The 20,699-nt window shown below is 43.6% G+C and overlaps 1 protein-coding gene across 1 annotated transcript in view; it reads left to right on the plus strand.

The window, feature by feature from the left end:
* Positions 1-20,699, plus strand: part of rerea (arginine-glutamic acid dipeptide (RE) repeats a) — a 123,907-nt gene that overhangs the window by 5,196 nt on the left and 98,012 nt on the right. The gene's annotated exons all lie outside the window — the stretch shown is intronic.

Genomic DNA, 20,699 nt, shown 5'->3' on the forward strand with positions numbered 1-20,699 from the left:
GTTGCTTTTTTTTTTTCTGTACAGTATTGGGTATGTAGGAGATCGATTTTTAACAGTGTGGATGAGACAAATCATTCCTACATCTTTTTACAATGTACTGGTTGTGCTCTGTGGCCTCTGTGACTAATACAGGTATCGCACTGATGTGGTGACTGTGCACATGAGGCGCAGTCTGTTTGCAGAGCCCGGACCTGTGACCGATGTTTTAATGGAGACTGCACCCAACCCAGTGGTGAGCTCTCAGGGTTCATGCAGCCGTAAGGAAATGACCATGGTGACATTGTGGTGCTTTCCACTCTCCTCTTCACAAGGCGCCTCGGGGAAAGTGTGCTCTTGCTCGCCCTTGCAGGTTAGGCACACCTTATTGAGCCTGCTGAGCCTTCAGTTTAGGTGCTGGGACTTAAAGCTGGATCGGTGAGGTTTAAGGATGGACATCTTGTCTCTGTACCCCCGTTCCCGCAGCTAGCACAGAGAAAATTAGTTCTGAGGATTGGGTTTAGATTTGCCGCTGTAGCACTTCCACTCTGATGCACTGTAGCCACCATCAGGGGAAGGCTGTCAGAGAAAGAGAGAGGGGAGAGAGACAGAAAAAACAGCGAAGCACAGCAGTGCTATCTAATAGATCAATTTGTAATAAATCTGTTGCCTCAAGCTGTTGTTGTTCGCTTCTACTCAGTAAAAGGTGTCTGGGTTTCTCAGGCAAGAAAATGCTTGTCAGGCCAGGCAAACAGAGCTATCAGTGGATGAGACGTGCCTGAAGCTCAGTAAATCATTTTCTCTGTACTCACTTTACATAGGTCGAACACATTGCCTTCTTATCAGCACATTCCACTGGTCAAAAAGGAAGGTTATAACCAATCGATAGGGCTGAGCGCTAAAATGAGGAAGTAACGCTCCCCTCACATTAAATTTCCCCATTATCCAATATGAGCCATTAATCATGATGAAGGAGCTATTGATTAGGCATGGTTGGTCAATTTATTTGCCAAGAGTCATTCCACAAAGTGAGGATCTGTTGGAGTAGTGCTGCTTTTACGAAAAAAAACCAAGCATTGAGAACTGAAACGGCCCCATTATTATGACAACGGTTTGATCTTTAAGGTAACAAAAGAGCGGGCCTCTATAAGGACCACATGGGACCTCTCCTGCTCCTCCTCCACTAGCGGCCATATGGACCGTACTAATTGTGTTTTACGCCAACCATTTTCACAGATCCATTGGGGACTTGTGGAAGTGCTGTAGCTATAATGTCACCAGCAGTGGGCTGGCTCATGAAAGAAACATTAGTAAGCGAGCTGAGAAGACAGGAAAGCAATACACTGCAAGTCAACACAATTATTGATTTTACTCAAATGGAATCTGTTTTCTTCTGTTCTGTATCTGATGCTAGCTGCCTTTAAAATATGATTTCTATTATTTCTTTTCACAGTTGAAGTGGTTGTCTGAGGCCAGCATTCAGTTTGTTCGTACCTTGTCAATCAGTTAAATCAAATTCTAGGCATGATGCCTATGTATGTATGTAAAATAAAGCTAATCAAGGGAATTATTCTTGCAATCCCATATATCTCCAAATAGTTTTTTATCCTATTTATTCATTTGGTGAGAAAAACTGTCTATTCTGATTCTGTCTAGCTTTACATTTTCTTTCATCCATTTTGTTTTGTTACAGCACAAATTCAGAGGTTTGAATGTGGAATGTAAATGTGACAATCTCAGCATTTGCATTGCCCTTTAGGCCAGGGATTAGTGGTTAAGTGTTTGAAGTGCCGTGTGTGACTGAGGCGAATCAATGTGTGTTTTAACATGTTTATAATATACAATAATGAAAAAGGGCACATCTATGGAAATTAGATCCTGTGAAGGAGGGGGAGGGGTGTTTTTGCAGTGTTGGCAGAGAGAAAAGAAAAGTGCGTGTGTGTGTGTTTCACTGCGTCCCCGCTAACAGTTTTCTTGTAATTATTGAAACTGATGTTTGCTGCGGATCTGTAAATCTGCAAGATCTCCTGTTAATAAACCGGCAGAGGCAGCCGAGCAGAAAGACTGGGAAATAAAAGGCAATCAAGCCTCCAACATCCTGTCCCTCGCCCCGAAATGAAGCAGCAGAAATCCTAATTAACTGAGAGGATGAGCTCCTCTTACTACAGTGCTTGGCTCGTGGGCTCCAGAACTAGCTGCTATACTTTAATGAAGACTCTCTCCCTCTTTTTCCTCTCTGCCCCCTTTCTTCTCCTCCCTAATCTGGCTCTGACTGGCCTGAGGTTCTTCCTACCCCCTTTTAGCTTCTCCTCTGCTCAATCTCTGCCTTGTGTGAATTTGTAGATGTGGCTTTTGCACTGATGGAGTCATAGATGCTTTTTTTTGCCTTGAGGAGTCTGCGAGTCCTGCACAGGATATCTGTGATGGTTATTGCAGCTTATGTAAAGTGCTGTGAGAGAGAGAGAGGCAGAGACGGCATTGATCTCCTCCCATTGATTTCATAGATCCTCTTTAAGATGACAATACAGATGTCTCTGTGTGTCATTGTCAAGTGCTCCTTTTCTAATCAGCAATGTGGCAAGTTACTCCCGTCATCAGCTGTCCATATTCAAATTGAATATAAAAAAATTGCATTTATTGAGGGTCGGGTTTAAATTGCCTTGCACACTTGATATATATTTGTGTATTTGTCTGTGCAGCAAACCACAAGTGAACAAGACATTCAGTTATACATTGGTAATATATTATTCTCTTGGGGTTAACTAGATCGGTCCACAGAGTAGATGTAGTTCAATATTTTGACAAATATGGTATATGTGGGTTTCTAAAAAGAGGTAAAACTGCCAAAACCGCTAATATTCTCATTGCCAGTAGACACGTTTTGCTATCATGAACGTCGTGGGTTAAAACTGTAGAAATATGATAGCGGTTACTTATTTTTGATCATTTAAGGATCTAGATAGAGATGTTCTGAATTCTGATATCAAATTTCCTTTCCCGATACCAATTCTTATACATGGGTTAGAATTTCATCTGATACCAAGATCTGATACCAGTGTAATTAAAAAATTAGAATAAAAAAGATATGTAATATAGATTGCTGTATGGTCTGGCACAGGTTGACCCCTTAATGCATTTAACCAATCTGCTTGCATGTTAGCTAGCTATGGCTAACACTACACTAGCTGAAATCACTACTCTTTCTCTAAAACAATACTTGCCAGTGGCAGTACAGCACGACAATTGTCTTGGAGCGGCAGTGATATCCTTGAAAAGAAAATTGCAGTTTTATCTGGGTCTTATACTGTATCAGATCGACCCGACATTTTCAGCAGTATCGAAAGCATTTCCAATGCCGGTATTGGAACAGTTCGACTCTATTGTTTCGAATGAGTCTTAAACAGAGAGGGATGTCATTTGTGGCGACAAACTGCCATTGCCTCGGTAATGCATATTATAGAATCATGTATAGAACGTGAGATGGAGCTGACGCCCATGAGGACTGCAGTGCAGAGTGGTTTGACCCTGGCAGGAATGCAGATCGTACCCTTTCCCACTAAGGACAATAGTCAGATGTTAGTGGGGTTTTTTGTCCAGATTGCTACAGGAAGTGACCGCAGCGCTCTAGGATATTAGAAACCCGAGCTTGTCTGATCTCCCTGGCAGCAGCTCCTCACTATTTACCTTTAAACTCCTCCTTACTACTTTTGCTTTGTCTGAGCCTGGCTGCAGAGCTCTCTCTTGTGTCCCCTCCACCCACCCCCCCTCACCCCCCTTGTTGTACCAAGCAGCCCAAAAGCCTCCAAGGATGAACAGACAAATAGAAGACAGCAAGAGGTGAGACTCGGTCCCCATATTCTCCCATCTATCGTTCTCCCTTACCAGCACTCTGCCAGACTCGTTTCCGGGCACTCAAAAGCAGCAAATCGACTCACTGTAGGATTCACTGTCACTTAGTTGAGCTGGGGCACAGCAGCACACTAGGAGGCCAAATCCTCCTCTCCCCATTTCACCGCCTTCTCGTATGAAGAAAATGCTATTTGGCACCGCATCGCTGAAGCCTGCTTCTCTTCATAGATGAGCTTATTCCACTCCAGCCCCTAAAAAGCTCTTTTCTGTGCCTCTTCAGTTCTAAATTAGTGGGCTGCTACTGATGGCGCCTTGATTAAGTGCTTGTCACATTTTGTGGATGGGTCCAGTGAGCTGCATTCCATGTTGATTTGCTTTGGTTAATTTTAAATAAGACGATTGGCAGGCCAGATTACGCCGTGCTATTGCATGAATCTCTCATCAAGGTCGGGGATGCTTTTGTTTGTGCACAGATTTCATGATTGTGATCGAGCGTGTGGAGAACGCCGGCAGACTCTTCAGCCCTTTTCCTTTTATTCTTGGCACAAAGCAAACAATCTGCTAGGCACAAAGCCAGCAAACGCTGCAAACACCGACTGTAGTGAGGAGAGGAAGGTGGTGCCTGGCTTCACATTACGCCCGTGCACATGCACTAAGACGCATGAATACAGACTTACACTATAGACTACGTGCAGCCGGTGTAATGAAAGCCAAAGAAATCCTCCTGACAGCAGGAGTTTAACATTTCTCCCCTCGGTGCGACAGCTCTGTCAGAGGGAAGAGATTCACGACCACCTCTGGCAGCCCACAGAGACCCGTCCTCTGAGAAGCAGCAGTTCTCTCACTCTTCTCCCTGTTTCCCTCTGTATTTAGCACTCCATCTTTTCCTCTAATCAACAACAGGCCTGTGTAAATCTCTACATAAAACAATACACAATGCTGCTTTATTTTATTTTTTTCTCTCATTTTCCTCTGCCCGACTCTTCCCCAGAGTTTTTTTGTCTTGCCGGTGCAGCTGCAGCTGTGAAGAGGATAACAACAGGCAGCGAAAAGGAAAAGCACCCCCCCCCCTCATCCACCCTCAATTTTCTCTTCTTTCTCTAACTCTACCTTGCTAATTGTCCACTTTGCGTTCGCTACTGCAGAAAGATCAAGAGGATGAAAGTGACAAACGTGTGTGACATTCTTTGGGAATATATTTTAGGAATGTGAGCATAAATTATCATACAAATGTATTTATTTCAGTCGTGTGTATTTTGTTTGTTACCGAATGGAGAATAAGAGAGCTCACGGGGCACAGGAATCGATGGGCGTGTTTTAATTGTTTCTGACACGAGAAATGAGAAACAATAATGTGTGACTAGTGGGCCCAGGAGATTACAATCTGGTCGCCGGCTTAAAGGAGTGTCACAGAGATGCATTACCACATCTCTGTCTCCCTCTCTGCCCCTCGGAGCCATAAACCACTCATGAGCATTTAGCCAGCAGTGATTTCTCCGCTGTTCACCTCCTCTCCCTGTTCATGATCCTGTGGAGCTGCTGCTGGAAAACCTCCCAGGCTTCTTGAACGAATCCTCTAATGTGTGTGTGTGTGTGTGTGTGTGTGCGTCTGTTCGCAACTGTGGTTCTCGGAAAATCTCTGCAGCACCACCTGATTAGACTTGGTAATGGGGCGTTGATGAGCCTTGGGGGGAAATTGGGAAAGGAGCACAAAACTGTACAAGCAAAAAACGCACTACTGTGAGGCAGCAGTGAGGCTTCTCAATAGAGAAAGACAAAGGAGGGAGAAAAAAGAGAGCGCAGGTGAAAATGGAGGATTGTGGAGATATAGCTGTCATCGAATGCTGCCTAAAGCCCCCCTGCCTTTCCTACAGAGGGAGAAATAAGCTTAGAGGTGGAGATGGGCTTCAATTTGTATTTTTTCCCACCCTACTGAAAAAGCAATTTCTCTCTCCAGGACAGCAAATTATTTACATCGTTAGCAAAGCTCATTGCTCCTAGTATTGAGCTCAGTGTGGAGCACATAAAAGCCAGCCAAGCCAGCCGAAGTAGTGGAGATAAAAGCAGGATCGCTTAAGCACTCTGTGTTATTTGGAGCCACATTTCTACTGCTGTTGATGTAGCCACTAGCCTAATAATTCATCTTGCCTCGTTTTTTATCACTCAGCGCACGCCCACATGCGCGCACATCTCCATACACTTACAACTCACAAACACAAATTCCCCGTGCCAGCAAAGGGCAGACCCCCCCCTTCTAATATAAAACAAGCAATTTCAAAGATGAAATGCTCATCATTCCGCTGTCTCACCATGGCCGTCCAACAGAGGAGCAGTGCTGCTTAAAAAAAAAAGCAGAGTCTGCCTGCGCCCAGCTCCCTCACAGGGGCATCTCGTCTGTGTTATCACTCCAGCTAGTGCAATTAATATTAATGTACTTTAAAGCACGCTCCAGCAGTCCTGCTTTCTCTCTCTCGCTTTGTGCGGGTCCGTGTGTGTGTGCTGGTGACTCAGGAGGAAGAGAGCAATGAAGCCAGCGGGGGATACGAATCTACGCAGGATATGACAGTCCTCATGTCAGCTGTCTCAGAGCTGGAGGGATATGTGGATAAAGACAAGGGATGATGCTGAATCCCAGACAGACAGACAGGTAGCACGGCGTGTAGGAGAATACTTCCAGCATCCTTGACTGGGGGCTCTGCCGCATGCTGTTTATTTAGTCATGTTGTAATAATGCTTGACCTTTTCTTTCAAGTCCACGGCCTGACCTTTAGCACCTTACTCTTGTGCAAATCAGTGTGTGTGTGTGTGTTTGTGTGCGTTTCTCACACATGCAGAGAGAGAAACGAGCACCTCCTTTGCAGGGAGCTTCATGGTCTGCCAACTCCAGGAGTGGATTGTTCCAAATTAGTATGCATTAGGTGGTTAGTGCAAAGCATTTAATTATGCGAGATGGCACTAAACTGTCTATGTTATGATTAGCCTAACACGTTACAACCTTAATCTCTTCATTTTTCCCCCCCCGTCTCTCTTTCCATGGGTGAGGAGAAGGCACAGGGTAGGGTGGGGGGGACAGGCTGGCGAAGGAGAACGAGCCGGTCCGTGTGTGTGTGGGGGGGGGGTGGCATTCAAAACGCTACCATATTCCCATTAGATGTTACAAGTATCCCCAGTATCTCTTCAGGCAGCGTTTTCTTCCTGGAAGGATTTTGATATTTTCTTGTCTTCCATCCTTCACTACTCCCCCTTGCATGCCCCCAGATCAGACGATATTGCATCAAGTCGCTTCCTTTCATGTGTGTATGTTGTGCACATCCCCGCGCACTGTTTTCACTGAGACACTTCTCATGGCAGACGAGACTAAAGAAAAAAATCTTGGGCAGCAGGCGGCGGTGGCTCAAGAAGCCCGGCAGAGTCGGAGCGAGCCAGGCAGCCATCCAGCCAGTCAGTCGCTGCAGTGGAGCCCCAGCTACTCCCCCCCCGGAGCAGCCCATTATACAGGAGAGATATCAAACCATGAATCATTTACGCCAGTCCTCCCCTCCCTTCTCCTACCCGTGCACGCAGCCCTGATGCCTGGCCGGCCGCCTGCTTGTCGCTGTCTGCATCTTTAATGAATGATTATTGCGTTTCATAAACATGGGCTACAGTAATTAAAGTATTATTGATCCTGTCCATGTTGTCGAACAAAAAATGTTCCCTCTATGAACAGCAAAGGGTGATTTATTTAACCTGACATTGGGATTTTTTTTTCCTGTTTAGCCATTTCAAGAATAGGCTTCATTCACGCGGGGGAGATAATACAGTAGGGCGGGGTTTGTGGGTCTTTCTAATTGTGTGGTGTGTCGAGAGGATGTGTTGGAGTGTTTCACGATGTTGGTGTTTTGTGTGTTTTGCATTGAAGGTGTAGGGGCACAGGGGTTAATGTGCTGGAAAAGAGTGATTTAGGTCAGCGTCCGTGTCTACATCTGTCACTCTGACAAGCCGGCGCTCTAGGAGGCGGTGCAGCGTTGAATAAAGGAGAGAGAGTGAGAGACAAGCGAGGAGAGAGCTGGCTCTTTCAAATGGAAAAAAAGGAAAACCTGACTTGACTGTGATTTGTGCTCTCAGCGACAGGCACTATGTTACAAGCAGCCGTTTGATATAAACCTAATCAGTTTCACCTCTTCATTGAGGATCAAGACGGTTAAAGCCTCTGCAAATAAGCGCACGTCTCCCTGCCTCCTTCCATCTGTTTTTCCTTCTCCTCTCGCCCTCCTCCTCAGCCCTCCCTGCTGTCATTTCTCCTGGTCATTTTTTACCTCCTCTCACTTTCGACGAACTCGTCTCGCTCTCTCTCGACATCTTTCCCGTGTTCCCTCATCCACCCTCTCCCCAGCTTCAATCAGGAGTGCACTTCAGTTTCTCTGTAAATATCACAGTCACTGATGAGGAAAAAGTGCTGGCATTTCCACAAGGGATAAGAGGAGCCATTTTGTGTATCATTTATTAATGTGCATATCTCTCCTTTTTTGCACTTCCCGGTTGTTTTAATATGCCAAAAATATACCTCTGGAATTGTTTGAAGATTTTCAGAGTTAAGCAGCTCTGATAAATTTTCTCACTGTAAGAATTTTTTTTAGGATTATGCCATGATTGGTAAAAATTATATTTATTCACAGCTGTTGTTTGTCTTCACAAAACTCATTAATATCATCAAAAAAGCCATGTTGGCAGACCCGAAATACAAATGTGCTGATGAAAGTATGAGACTGTCTGTGTCCACCAGCCTGTGCTGAGTGCTCCCCTTTCTCCCCGTCCTATAGCTCGCCCCTTTTGTTAGCGAGCCACATGGCTCTCTACAGGGCTTAGTCTAATCAGTGCTAAATATTCAGCAGTAGCCCATAGCCTAATCAGCCTGAGCATAATCATTGTCAACCAATTGCATTCCTCTTGACCTCCCAGATGGAGGTAAACTGCACAGCCTCTCCATAGCGCCGCCTCAATTACTGCAGCAGTAATGGTGATAAAGAAGACCATGGGCTCAAATGAAAATAGCTGATTGATGTGGACACACATGGCTCATAATTGGATTTAAAGGAAGAATGTTAATGGTGTAAGGGGCACCACAGTGCAGCAGGATTCTGAACACTGACCAGGTATTTAGTGAATTACCCCTCCTGCCTTCTGGTCTAATGCAGTTGTGCATCACAACAGTATCCTCAGGGGTCTTGGCACCTAAAGGACAACCCTCTTGTCCCATCACTGCAATGTCAGGGGTGTTTGTGTGTGTGTGTGTGTGTGTGTGTGTGCATGTGTTGGTACGTGTGTTTGTGCTCTCAGTGACTGGCTCTCTTATGCTAGTGACAGCTGTGGGGTCAGAACAAAAAGCTGTCTATTTTCAATGCAGCAGCCCTACTCATCCTCCTGATGCAAGCACTCGCGCGTGCACACACACACACAGTATGAGTCAGTTGGAAATTGGGTAAGATTTGAAGTAATTGCTGTGTCGAGCAAAGCTGAGAGTTAAGCTTATTTTTAGGTTAATCTATCTACTAGATTTACCCATAAATCAATTGATAGTTTAATCTTTCTCTCCCTTTACATAACTCAAAGCATGGACATGAAAGGTTTTTTCTTAAATAGTAAGAACAAAAATAAATGCCTTCAGTTTATCTATTGGTATGAAATTGATGAATGTTGCCGATCCTCACAATTGTTTTTTTATTTAATGTAAATCATATACATTTATTATCGGTCATTTCTGTTGGTTTAACAGTAAAAGTAGGTCCTGATGCTGAGGGTGTTTTTGGAGTCTTCCTCTATGTCACACTCTCCTCTTCCTCTTCTTTCTGTTTATCCTAATGGAGAGCATTAAGCGAGGGACGTAATTAATTGACCCTGGCAGCTCAAAGGGACTGTGGATGAGTCCGGGGACAGGTGCTGACTGGGCTGCCCACTGTCTCCTGCTCTAGTCCTCATGTTGGTGTGCATATCTCTGCCGAGTGCCCAGCACTCCCCACTGACCGATTGGTTCAGACAGCTCTTGGTAAGTGCAATGATGCTGGATGCCTGAGCCTGCGTGAGCAGCATAATACCGACTAATGCCTGAAGGAGCGCTCTCCCCATTTCAATCTCCCCTCTCCCCTCAGCTGCTGCTTAGTAAAGCCTGGCCAGTGCAGAGCAGAGCTGAGTGCCTCCTTTTCTCCTCTCACTGTGCTCTGCCTGGCAGTTTATTAAAGGGAATACTTGCTTTTTCCTCACGCCTGTACGTTTGATTTCGACAGCAGCAGAAGCTGTCATGGCAGATAAAAAGCAGCGGGGCCAGGAATTACAGTGCACACAGCATCTGTATTTACTGCGTCATTCTCCCTGCCGCTGACAAGGAGGGAGGAGGAGAGGCGGAGAAAATGGAGGACAGGCTGCTGCATTCATGTGTCTCTACATTGACATGTCTCATCAGGGAGATAGGTGGACAGACAGTCTACAGTGAAGCCATCAATCAGTGCTTTTCGATACGCCTGTCCAGTACTCTGTAATACTCACACACTAAGGCTGACAAAAGAAGGCCTTATTGCTATTGTTGACATTTTATAAAACCTCTTTTCATTTTGCTTTGTCAGGTGGATTAAAATGTGGTCTGTGGTGAGCTGGCTTAAAATGTCAAGACAGCATTTTTTTCTTTGAGCTGAGACAAAATGGAAAGATATGATTGTTAGTGTGCCTTCGGTTTTTGTTTTTCAAATTAGCAAACAACAAACAAATGGCAGAATCATCACATGTTATTAAAAAAATATAGTCAGATGTGATTTGTTCTCATAATAGGTGTAATTGATTCATCAGATGTTTGCCACATTAATTAATCAGATAATTGTTTGAGATGATTCATTTTATTTCAATATTTTCAACCGTGTTTTCTCCTTACGCTTCGTTGAAAACAACTGAACGGAGAGACTTATTTTCCTGGCAGTATCCTTCACTGAGGCTGTGGGTCATGCACATTTTTCATCAGCATCATTTCATTGAGCTTTAATTAACACAACAAGGATTCGGTGTCCTCCAGTGTCATCCACTCAGACTGCTAATACAAATTCATCAGCCTAACTCCAAGTAACTTTAATACAAAAAGAAAATGAGACTACACGGGTTACTACTATAGTTTATATTAGAATTGATAATGTTCAAGTATTCAAAATCAAGGTTTTCAGATCGCATCTTTTCTGCCATTTCGTCTGCTCGGCGTCAAATGGGAACAAGCCTTTGTTTCATATAATACGACCTTGCTGCTTGTTTGTTTTACATGTCTCAGAACTGTTTAGGTGACCAGCTGTCTGTCTTCTTTGTGCATCTCGATGCTCTAGCCTGTGGTGACAGCAGGACTAATGTATTCATGGCGCGGCCACGGTGAGAGGCATACTTTACCTTTGCTTAATTGAGGGGAAACTCCCCTGACACCTGCTTAGCGCAGCACCCGGCTTGCAGAGCGGCCAAACTCAACCCTAGAAGCCGAGGCCACTGAACCCTGACAGAGAAATAACACAAGCCGAGACCACCCAGGGACTGCCAAGGGGAGAAATGATTTAATAATGTTGATGAAATATTACACCAGCCCTTCCTCCACTGTCTCCCTCTCGTTACTTCTTACCTGGGGAAGGAGACGGCTCTGACTCGGTGCCTGAAGGTGTATTTAGATGGGGCTGTTAAATATTTCATACCCTAAAGACAGAGACTCACTGAAAGAAGAAGAAGCAAAAATGGAAGCAAGAGGGGCAAAAAAAAATCAGTGCATAGGGTTTTGACATGGTTTGTTGAGGGAGGTTACGGAGTGTAGTCAAGGGCAGTAAGGGCAGGGAGGTAATTGGCTGAGACCAGAATATAGCAGTGGAGTGTGCTTGCATGCATGCTTGTGTGTGTGTGCGCGTGTGTGTGTGTGTCTAGCAATGTCTGAATACTGTGAGGCCAAGTATATCGCTCAAGCCAGACTGCATTGCTTTCAGGGTGTTGATATGCTGCCATCACCTTGCACTGGAGTGACTGTTGATCTCAAGTATAACAGACATAGTATATTATTTTCTTTGGGCTGCGATGCCAAAGCACCCCCTGCCTCCGCAGCGATACAGGCAAAGTCCCGTCTGAGCCTCGGCGTGTCAGCTTGACTGAGCTCCTGCCTCGTTTTTTAATTGTCCCATGCCCCAGGGGCTGCTGGGAGCTAGCGGGCGGGGCTCAACATTTCCTCCAGGGGGATGAGGAGAAGTGGGTGACAGAACACTCGCGATGTCAGGTGGAGGTGTGGAGAAAAGAGATGGAGAGGGGCCTGACAAGTAAACCGCAGGGAGCCGAGTATAGTGGGAAGCCAGTCACTCAGACGGGAGAGGAGAGCTTTATGTAAGAAGAAAGCACACAGGGGGTGTCCATCCCCCCACCCCCACCCCCCACTACAGCACCACTGCACTCACCGATATTATGCGTCTGTTGTTGGCTTGTCTATTTGCAGACAGCGCTGCTAGAAATGTATGCAAAGAGCACAATGTGGTTGAACAGCGATTGTTATGTAGTGTGACTGATAGTAGCCTCTGTCTTTTTACTCAGAGAAAGTGTTGTCATTTCAGGACAGAGTGAAAGGGTGTCACTTTCCCTTTGGCAAGTCAATTTATGATATTCATTAAGTTGTTTGTATGATTTTATATTTATAGTTACGAGAACCATTGCCACTGAAGGATATGTCTTTTTAAAGTTAATTTATGGGCCAAGCCTGCGGAGTGCAGTACACTCTCAGCAGGGCCAGTATGGCAGCAAACAGCTAGTTAGCTAGCATTGTTAGCATAGCCATGTTCTGACAAAGGAGGAAAAATGAGTGTCCTCACCCAGGAGTCGTGATCTCATTGCTGCTGATCCAAACTTAAGTTATCTGGCTACAGTTTGACGGGGTGCGAGTTGCATCCACACGCTTCTGCATTAACATGAACACTCCACTATGCTCCACTAGAACAAAGAACAGAGAAGCTCCATCACAATGTCGTCATTTTGTTGTCAGGGCTGCGTTACTCCATTCTGTCTTTACATAGAGAATAGAAGTTGGCTGCTGTGTTCATGTATAAAATCCCAAATATGTAACCTTAGAGTCATAAAAGTCTGCTCGCCTCCTGGTCTTGTTTTAATCTGGTTCAGCCTGATGGATTTGATTAAAGCTGAAATGATCAAATACATAAAATGTACTCTTTCAATAATGTCGTATTCATGTCAATAATTTTTTTTGCTAAAATGCAAAATATTATAGCTCCTTAAATGTGAGACTTTGCTGCTTTTCTCTATCTAAACGTGTTAACTGTAAATGTTAACTAAAAAAGCTATTTGAACATATCACCTCAGGCTCCACGTAATAGTGATGAGCGTTGTTTCATAAATAATTGATTAATTGAGAAATTAATCAGCACTTTAATCATTAATGAAAATGACTTGTACTTAAAGCCCTAGATGTGATTGTGTTATCGACTCCATTTAGATGGTGCACAGCAAAATATCACACCTGAGATTAATCTTCACACATATTATATTAGCTGTCTTTTTGGGCTACCAATCCCTGTTTATATAACATATATACGGTATAGCTGAATTAACACTCCACAATATGATGCAGTATCAGTTTCCTTCCAGTTTTCAGCCTCTACCATATATCTCTGTCATGTTGCTTCTGTTTTATAACCTTTGTACAGATTCTGCAACGACACTGTGCTTTGTAATCTATATCCTGCAGCTATTAAATGAACTGCTGGAGCCTGTTTTATCAAGCAGTCAGATTGCTGCAAAATACTGAAGTATCCAATCTCCGACTGTGAGTCATCATTCATCATCAACTCTAAAAGGCTGTTGAATGAGGGCGTTTGTGTTTTGTATTTAGGTTAAGGTAATTGTACAAGTAGTTTGACATGCTCTTTTATTATTAAGAATATTGTCTCTATTGGGTAACTTATTGTGAAATCGCACCTCTTGGAAACATCATCATTGAGCAGTTGAGTTCTTTTTAGCGTCTGAAGAATAACAGAGATGTTCAGGGCTGCTGGAATAATATGTTTTGCAGCCAAGAGGAAGTTACAGCGTGGTTTGGGGTCTTGCTCTTCCTGGTTTGCTGGCACAGAGACGTCTTCCAGCCCCAGTCATTCCGGGGTCAGAGGCTCTGAAAATAGCCCAAAGGGATTGAGGCTGCACTGATAGCATACCTGCTGTTACCCAGTAGATGTTATCCAACTGCCAGCCAGCCCAGCCTTCCTCCCCAGCAGCTTGGCTCTGCTTTGGAGTCTTCTGCAATACCTCACACAAAGATGAAGTGGGGCCATTATACCTCCGGCTCTGTAACACTCCCTGCAGGCACACAGACACACACTCGGGCTTCCTTATACCACAAACATGCACGCGCCTACCTGCAGCCATGCAAGTCATCGCTGCCACTATAGGTCTGCATATGTTTGTCTTTGTGGGCACAGATCGTCACACACATACACTTTATGCAACCACACACACACATCAAACCAAATGGGGCTGTCACCACAACAGGCTTCATAGCGGCAGCACAGGGAGGCTGGCTTTTTGCGAAGGGTCATAGTTGACTGCAAATTACAGCTGGTGGCCGACCAGGGCCAGTGATGGATTTCAATGCACTCAGTGTTTACCCACACACCTGCACTCCCATGGATGGGAGAGACGGCAGCACAGACGAGAGCACACAGCCTTTTTCTAACACCTTAAGGAACTCTCCCTCTTCTCTCCCTCCTCTCTCCCTGCACGAGGAAGAGATGAGGTGGTGCCATTAAGTGAATTTGCTGTTATTTCCCCAGGCTCTTAGCTGAAGATGTCAAACCTCAGCCAATGAAGCAGCCAAGGATGAATGCCTACTCACTCAGAGGCAAACACACACACGCACCGCACTCTCTGCCACGCACATGATCAGCTTTCATGCTCCTGTGTAATTTATCAAATTGCTTGGGCATGTGATGAATGGGCCCAGATCTCAAAAAGAACAAAAAGCATTAGGTTTGCATTAGGTCGCTGCTGTGCCCATGTAATAGCTTAGAATTTAATTACAGTGAATGGTAAACACCGTATTCATATTTTCTGAAACAATAATTCAGTAGGCCTAATTGCTCTGTAGTTTCACAGGCCGCACTTGAGCAATTACACAAGTGGAATTGGCTTGTTAAAACCAAAGATGTTCAATCTCATTACTTACTATATACTGCAGATACTCTTAGTGTGTGGAATAAGCAACTATGCTTAATATTCTCCACGTTTTCTTCCCACAAATGACTGCGCTGGTACATCCCCACTGCAGGAGAGGCTGTCTCTCTCCTGGTGGGTCGTCACAGTTGCTTTATTACACACGGCCTCTCCTTCACACAGCACCCCCTCTCTATATTCTCTCCCTCCCCTCCGTCGCTTCCTAAATCATTTCTTTACATGTGTGTGGGTGCCCCCTCTTGCTGTGATTCTGATACTTCATAACAGCAGGAGGAAATTGAGCTGACCTTGAGGCTGCCGTGCTCCTTTATAATGCTGATGTATGGGGCTGTGGGCGCAGGCAGGGCTGTAAGTGAGAGGCATGTTTTTATTTGCTGGGGAGCAGGGCCCAGTGTCAGGACACATAACAAGGTTCATTTCTCGCCCACTCAAGCTATAGCTAGTATGCAGGCGGGGCTTTGTGTCAAGCATCCAAGTCATCTAGTCGTGATTTACGTGCATTAGCCTTTTGTATACTGGAATAAGTTGCATGATTCTATGCAAAGGATGATGATAGGGCATAGCCACAGACGGGGTTAACCCAGTAGATGGAGCGGAGTCACTAAAATGTGATTTAGATGATGATGCTGCATTGCAAAAGTGTTACTGTTTGCAAGGTCCTTAGCTGAAGGTTGTACCTGACATGAATTCATATGGGATTGTTTTGGGCCAGTTTTGTCGAGCGGCTGACAGGGCTGTCATTTAAAATGACAGAGTCTCTTTGACAACCTTATATCACCCCGGCTGTTATTGGTGTCATTATTTGTTGAGTGTAGATGGCCCACTTTCTGCTGCTCAGCAGCTCTCGGCTCATCAGAGCAATCAGCTACCTCCGAACACAATCAGGCTGCTCTCAAATTACACTCATGATTGAGACCAAGTTGGTGGCAGGAAAAGACGAGGGGGCTTGTGATTCTATAATAAATGCTGTTGAGAAGATTGACATAATAAATTACTATCTGTAAAATATAATGCAATGTAATGCAATAGCCTGGCAATAAATAGCCCCTTTGTAATTTGGAAGATGCATTTTTACAAGTGTTCAACACTGTTGCAATTCTGCATTCTCATTTTTTTGTTATATTGGTGGTTTTTGCCAGCTGGGTTATTTTGACCACTAACAACAACAAGGAACTTAAACATCTTAAAGACTACTTTCATTTTCCATTAATCTACTGCTTAATTTCTCGACTGATCATTTTATTCTCAGCTTTCATTAGAGTGAACTGTGAAAAATACCCCTGGATGGCCATTATGGGTGTTAACAATAACCCTAATAATATTGTTTGCAAGAATAGCGTTATAGCAAAAACATAAGAAAACCAGGAAATACTTTGAGAAGCTAAAGTCAGTATTTTTCTTTCAATTGTTACTTTAATAAGAAAACTTAATCACTACATTTTGAAAATTCCTTCAAACGAATGTTGTGTTAATTAGCTCATATCTAAATAAACAAATTGATAGAGCTTTAAATGAAAAATTAAGCTCTACAGTGGTTTTTGCATGGTATAAATTGCAGTTAGTAAAAGTGATGTTCAAAAAATTGTATCCACCCCTCTGTTTTATCTAATTTTAATAATCTCATTCTGAATATATTTATACCTACACTTGTGTTTAGATGTTTGGAAGTGCATAGTTCAATTTATGTTGTCCCAATACTTCTGGTAATGCAAAGTCAAAGGGATATTGTCACAAGTTAAGCTGCTCATTTATTTTGACCTCTATGGGCTGCACTGTAGATAAGACTTCTGTCTACAGCTGATGATTAAAATATCATCGTAAATAAGCCTTTAACTCTGCACCTCTATTGTCCTATAACGTGCTATCCTAACATAACCACCATTCTGCCCTTGAATTCAATGTAAGTTAGAACACATCCTCTTGAATGGATACTTGAAGGCTAACTGCAGCTAACATTTTTAGTTTGTGTTAACAAGGAATGTTTAATTGTAATCATGCCCTAATTTGGAGCTTTGTCTGTAACCATTGTTGCTGTAGTTGACTCTAAGATACGGGAAGGAAGCTCATGGGCTCTGCCAATTCGGCTCACTTTTCATACGGCGCAGATCCACTTACCTAACCCCATGTCTGGATGCTGCACTCTGAAAACAGGCCAGGGCCCTTTTCATTCACACCCATCCGACAACACATTGTGCACAAAGCACCAGAATAATCAATTGATCCAAATGTTGGTGTTTCATTGATCTTAAGCAAACCCTGGGTCCAGACTATTACATTGCAGGTATGATAATGATATCAATATCAACCCATGGCCTATTGCGGCACAGGAAATGTTAGTAAAACACACCCAAGCCGTGCATAGAAATATTTGCACTGCCAAGTGCTGGGGAGAGTCGTCAAAATCTGTTTTGCAAATGCCTCCCTGTCACCCTGTCCTCCCAAACTCACCTCAGTCACAGTAGCATGGTAGAGAAGCAGACAAGGCTGCTAGTGCTGCTGACTGGCATTCTGTATGTTGATGAATGTGCAGGCCTGACGGCTCAATGTGCTTACCTAATAGGAGCTGCTCTACTGTCAAACTCTGTTTCTCCGCCTCTCTTTCTCTCACTCACTTCACTCATGTCTTTTTTCTGAGGTAGTAAGGAGAGTGTTCCACTTGGCTACATACTGCAGGCTCCACACTCTGTTCTTTAAAGGTTAATGGAGCTGCCTCACAATGCACACTAATCACAAGGTAATCGAATTTGTTTGCCGTTAAAGGTGGCTCATGTCAGCCGTGATGACCAATGCAGCCATTTTGGATGAAGGAGTCAGATGGCCGCTGGTTCCCAAATATGGTTGCCAGGTTAAATCGAGATAAAAATTGTGCTTTTTGCTTTCATAAGAGTCCCTCCAGGTAGGGCTGATTAATATGGAAAAAAATCTTATCACGATAATTTTTTTCACATCAGTCGATATCAATATACACCACGCTAGAACTATTTGTGTGTATTTCAATTTCTTTCACGCTTTAACACAATTTGTAGTGCACGCTACTCTGTTTCTTATTGGACTTTAAATAACTAAATATGTCTTCGATAACGCAGTCGCTAAAGTTTCCGGGAACATTTTCTGTCCTCTTTTATCTCGTTCACACTCCTGACATCCTGGTGTGCATGGCTGCAGTAGCCCAAACATTAGCATGTATGCTTCCGCCAGCTTCAACTCCTACACTTAACCTAACCTGACATGGCTGTAACTCTATTCCAGCCACATGAGCGCGGTGCTATTCTCATTATCATTGACTCCTCGGGTTGTCTGTCAAAACATGGATGAAATGATTTCATGTCTTATATTGCTATCGAGGAAAAGTTATTTCTCTACAATTATCTTTACATTTCATTTCATTCAGCTGACGCTTTTATCCAAAGCGACTTACAATAAGTGCATTCAACCCCGAGGGTACAAACCAAGAACAACAAGAATCAAGACAGTAAAATTTCTTCGAAATAAAGCAAAACTACAAAGTGCTATAAGTAAGTGCCATTTTAGTAATACCAAAAGTGGTTAGTTTTTTTTTTTTTTATTATTCAAGGTACAGTCGGAAGAGGTGTGTTTTTAGTTTTCGGCGGAAGATGTGTAAACTTTCAGATGTTCGGATGTCTAGTGGGAGCTCATTCCACCATTTAGGAGCTAGGACAGCAAACAGTCGTGATTTTGATGAGTGTTTAGCTCGCAGTGTGAAGGAGCAACGAGTCGTTTAGCTGAAGCTCTACCTCCAGGATTTACACCAGTCCTCATGAATTCTACTTGACCTTGAAAACATATTAATTTCTAAGCCTGTCGAGCTTGTCTTACTTTCTCCGTTGTGACAAGTTGGAGACTGAACTAAATATCTTTTACCGGTGTCTTCTCATGAAAACCCTGTTTAGATCATTTCTCATAATACACTAGATACAGGCCTCTTTGAATGTTGAAATCATGAAGATGCAAAACAAAGGCTTCTTTCTTTTGTCATGTTGTGCTGAGGAAGTGTTTTGTAGTTGTCAGCATGAGCCTAGTGGACATTTAGAGACACTGACTGATGATCATGGAAACAAAAGCTTGTCCGAGGGGGATTTGATCACGCGCGAGTGCATGCATATTCAGATTTTAAAGACTTGAGACCAGGCAGCTAAAGACAGAAAGGCCAGTTTGTCTTTGTCATCATCCACATCACCCCACAGTGCTCACATATAATAACACTCTACTCTAAAGAAGTGGGCGTGATCGCATGAGCACACATGCTAAAATATAGGAATGGACATTTCTAGGCCTGTTGAGCTTGTCTTGGTTTGTCTGTTGAGACCAGTGGGAGAGACTGAATGGATCGGCACTTTGTAAAAGCAATGATGCTCCATGCCTCGTGCTATTTGGTTACAGCCTCTAGGCGGAGATATGAGTAATAAAATGGAGATATGTTAGTCACACGCTGATTTTAGAGTTTTAAAAAACTGGGACAGATGAGTCCCTCTATGTGTGTGCGCTTGATGGCCACATTGTCTGTCACCGTGGAAATCCCAGGAGGTGAAAGCAGAATCAATGTGAGCTATTCATACATGGATTTAATCCTCAGCTTTACTGCCATTTACTCTGTGGTTATGGCTCTAATGCTGTCAAGCAGATGTCCCTGCTCAGCCACCCAGGTTAGGCTGCACCTGGTAACAGCATTGAGCCCTGGCATTAGGTGGCCCACTGCTCGTTTCATCTTGTCCTCAGGTGGCAACTATTGTCTGGAAACATGCATTATAGCTTCACTAAAAGAAAATCAAGCCCAACATTTGAAATAAACATCCACTACCTCAACATCTTCTCGTGTAATGTTAATATTCTTGCATATCTGGATGGTCGTTGTGTGTATTTGTGCTGCTTTATTTTCCCTGGAGGTGTCAGACAACAGTTTACACTACTGGCTGTGCTGATGAACAGTGCTGAGTTTGCCTGGATAGGAATACTTTGATTTTATTCACTGCACACCTGGTGTAAGTTTCCAATTCAAAACCAAACGGACCATTAAGCCTTAAAATGCAAGAAGAACTCAGGAGGTGTACTGCATCAGAAGCAGGCCAAGGAACAGTACACGCTTTCTTTTTGTACATCTGGTACACATCTGGGGAGGCTGCCTTGTTTTGTACAATCGTTGCTGGTAATAGACCATTTGTTAAGAACCCAGCCACACCCTCCTCAAGAAGAAAAAGACAAATCATACACATACTCATCCAACAACAGCGACCTACATATTCATCAGTTCATCTCATCTTGCTCTCATCCTCAAAATATTCGGTTCCACATTTAATGATATACAACAAATTAATAATGTAATCTATATATTATTCAAAACCATCTGGGAACATTTTACGAAACCATCATCATTCATTTTGATTTGTGGATAAGTTTTATTCAACACAAAAGTGGCTAAGTTTCAAGAAGGGAAATATTAATGAGTTATTTGTTTGTATTAAGATATCCAACCAACAACAAATAACATTTTTCCGACTCACACACACACACACACACACACACACACACACACACACACACACACACACACACACACACACACACACACACACACACACACACACACACACGTACACACACACAAACACACAAACACTCACACACACACACACAAACACACAAACACT

This window comes from Limanda limanda, chromosome 7, assembly GCF_963576545.1.
Source record: "Limanda limanda chromosome 7, fLimLim1.1, whole genome shotgun sequence".
NCBI classification, from domain to species: domain Eukaryota; kingdom Metazoa; phylum Chordata; class Actinopteri; order Pleuronectiformes; family Pleuronectidae; genus Limanda; species Limanda limanda.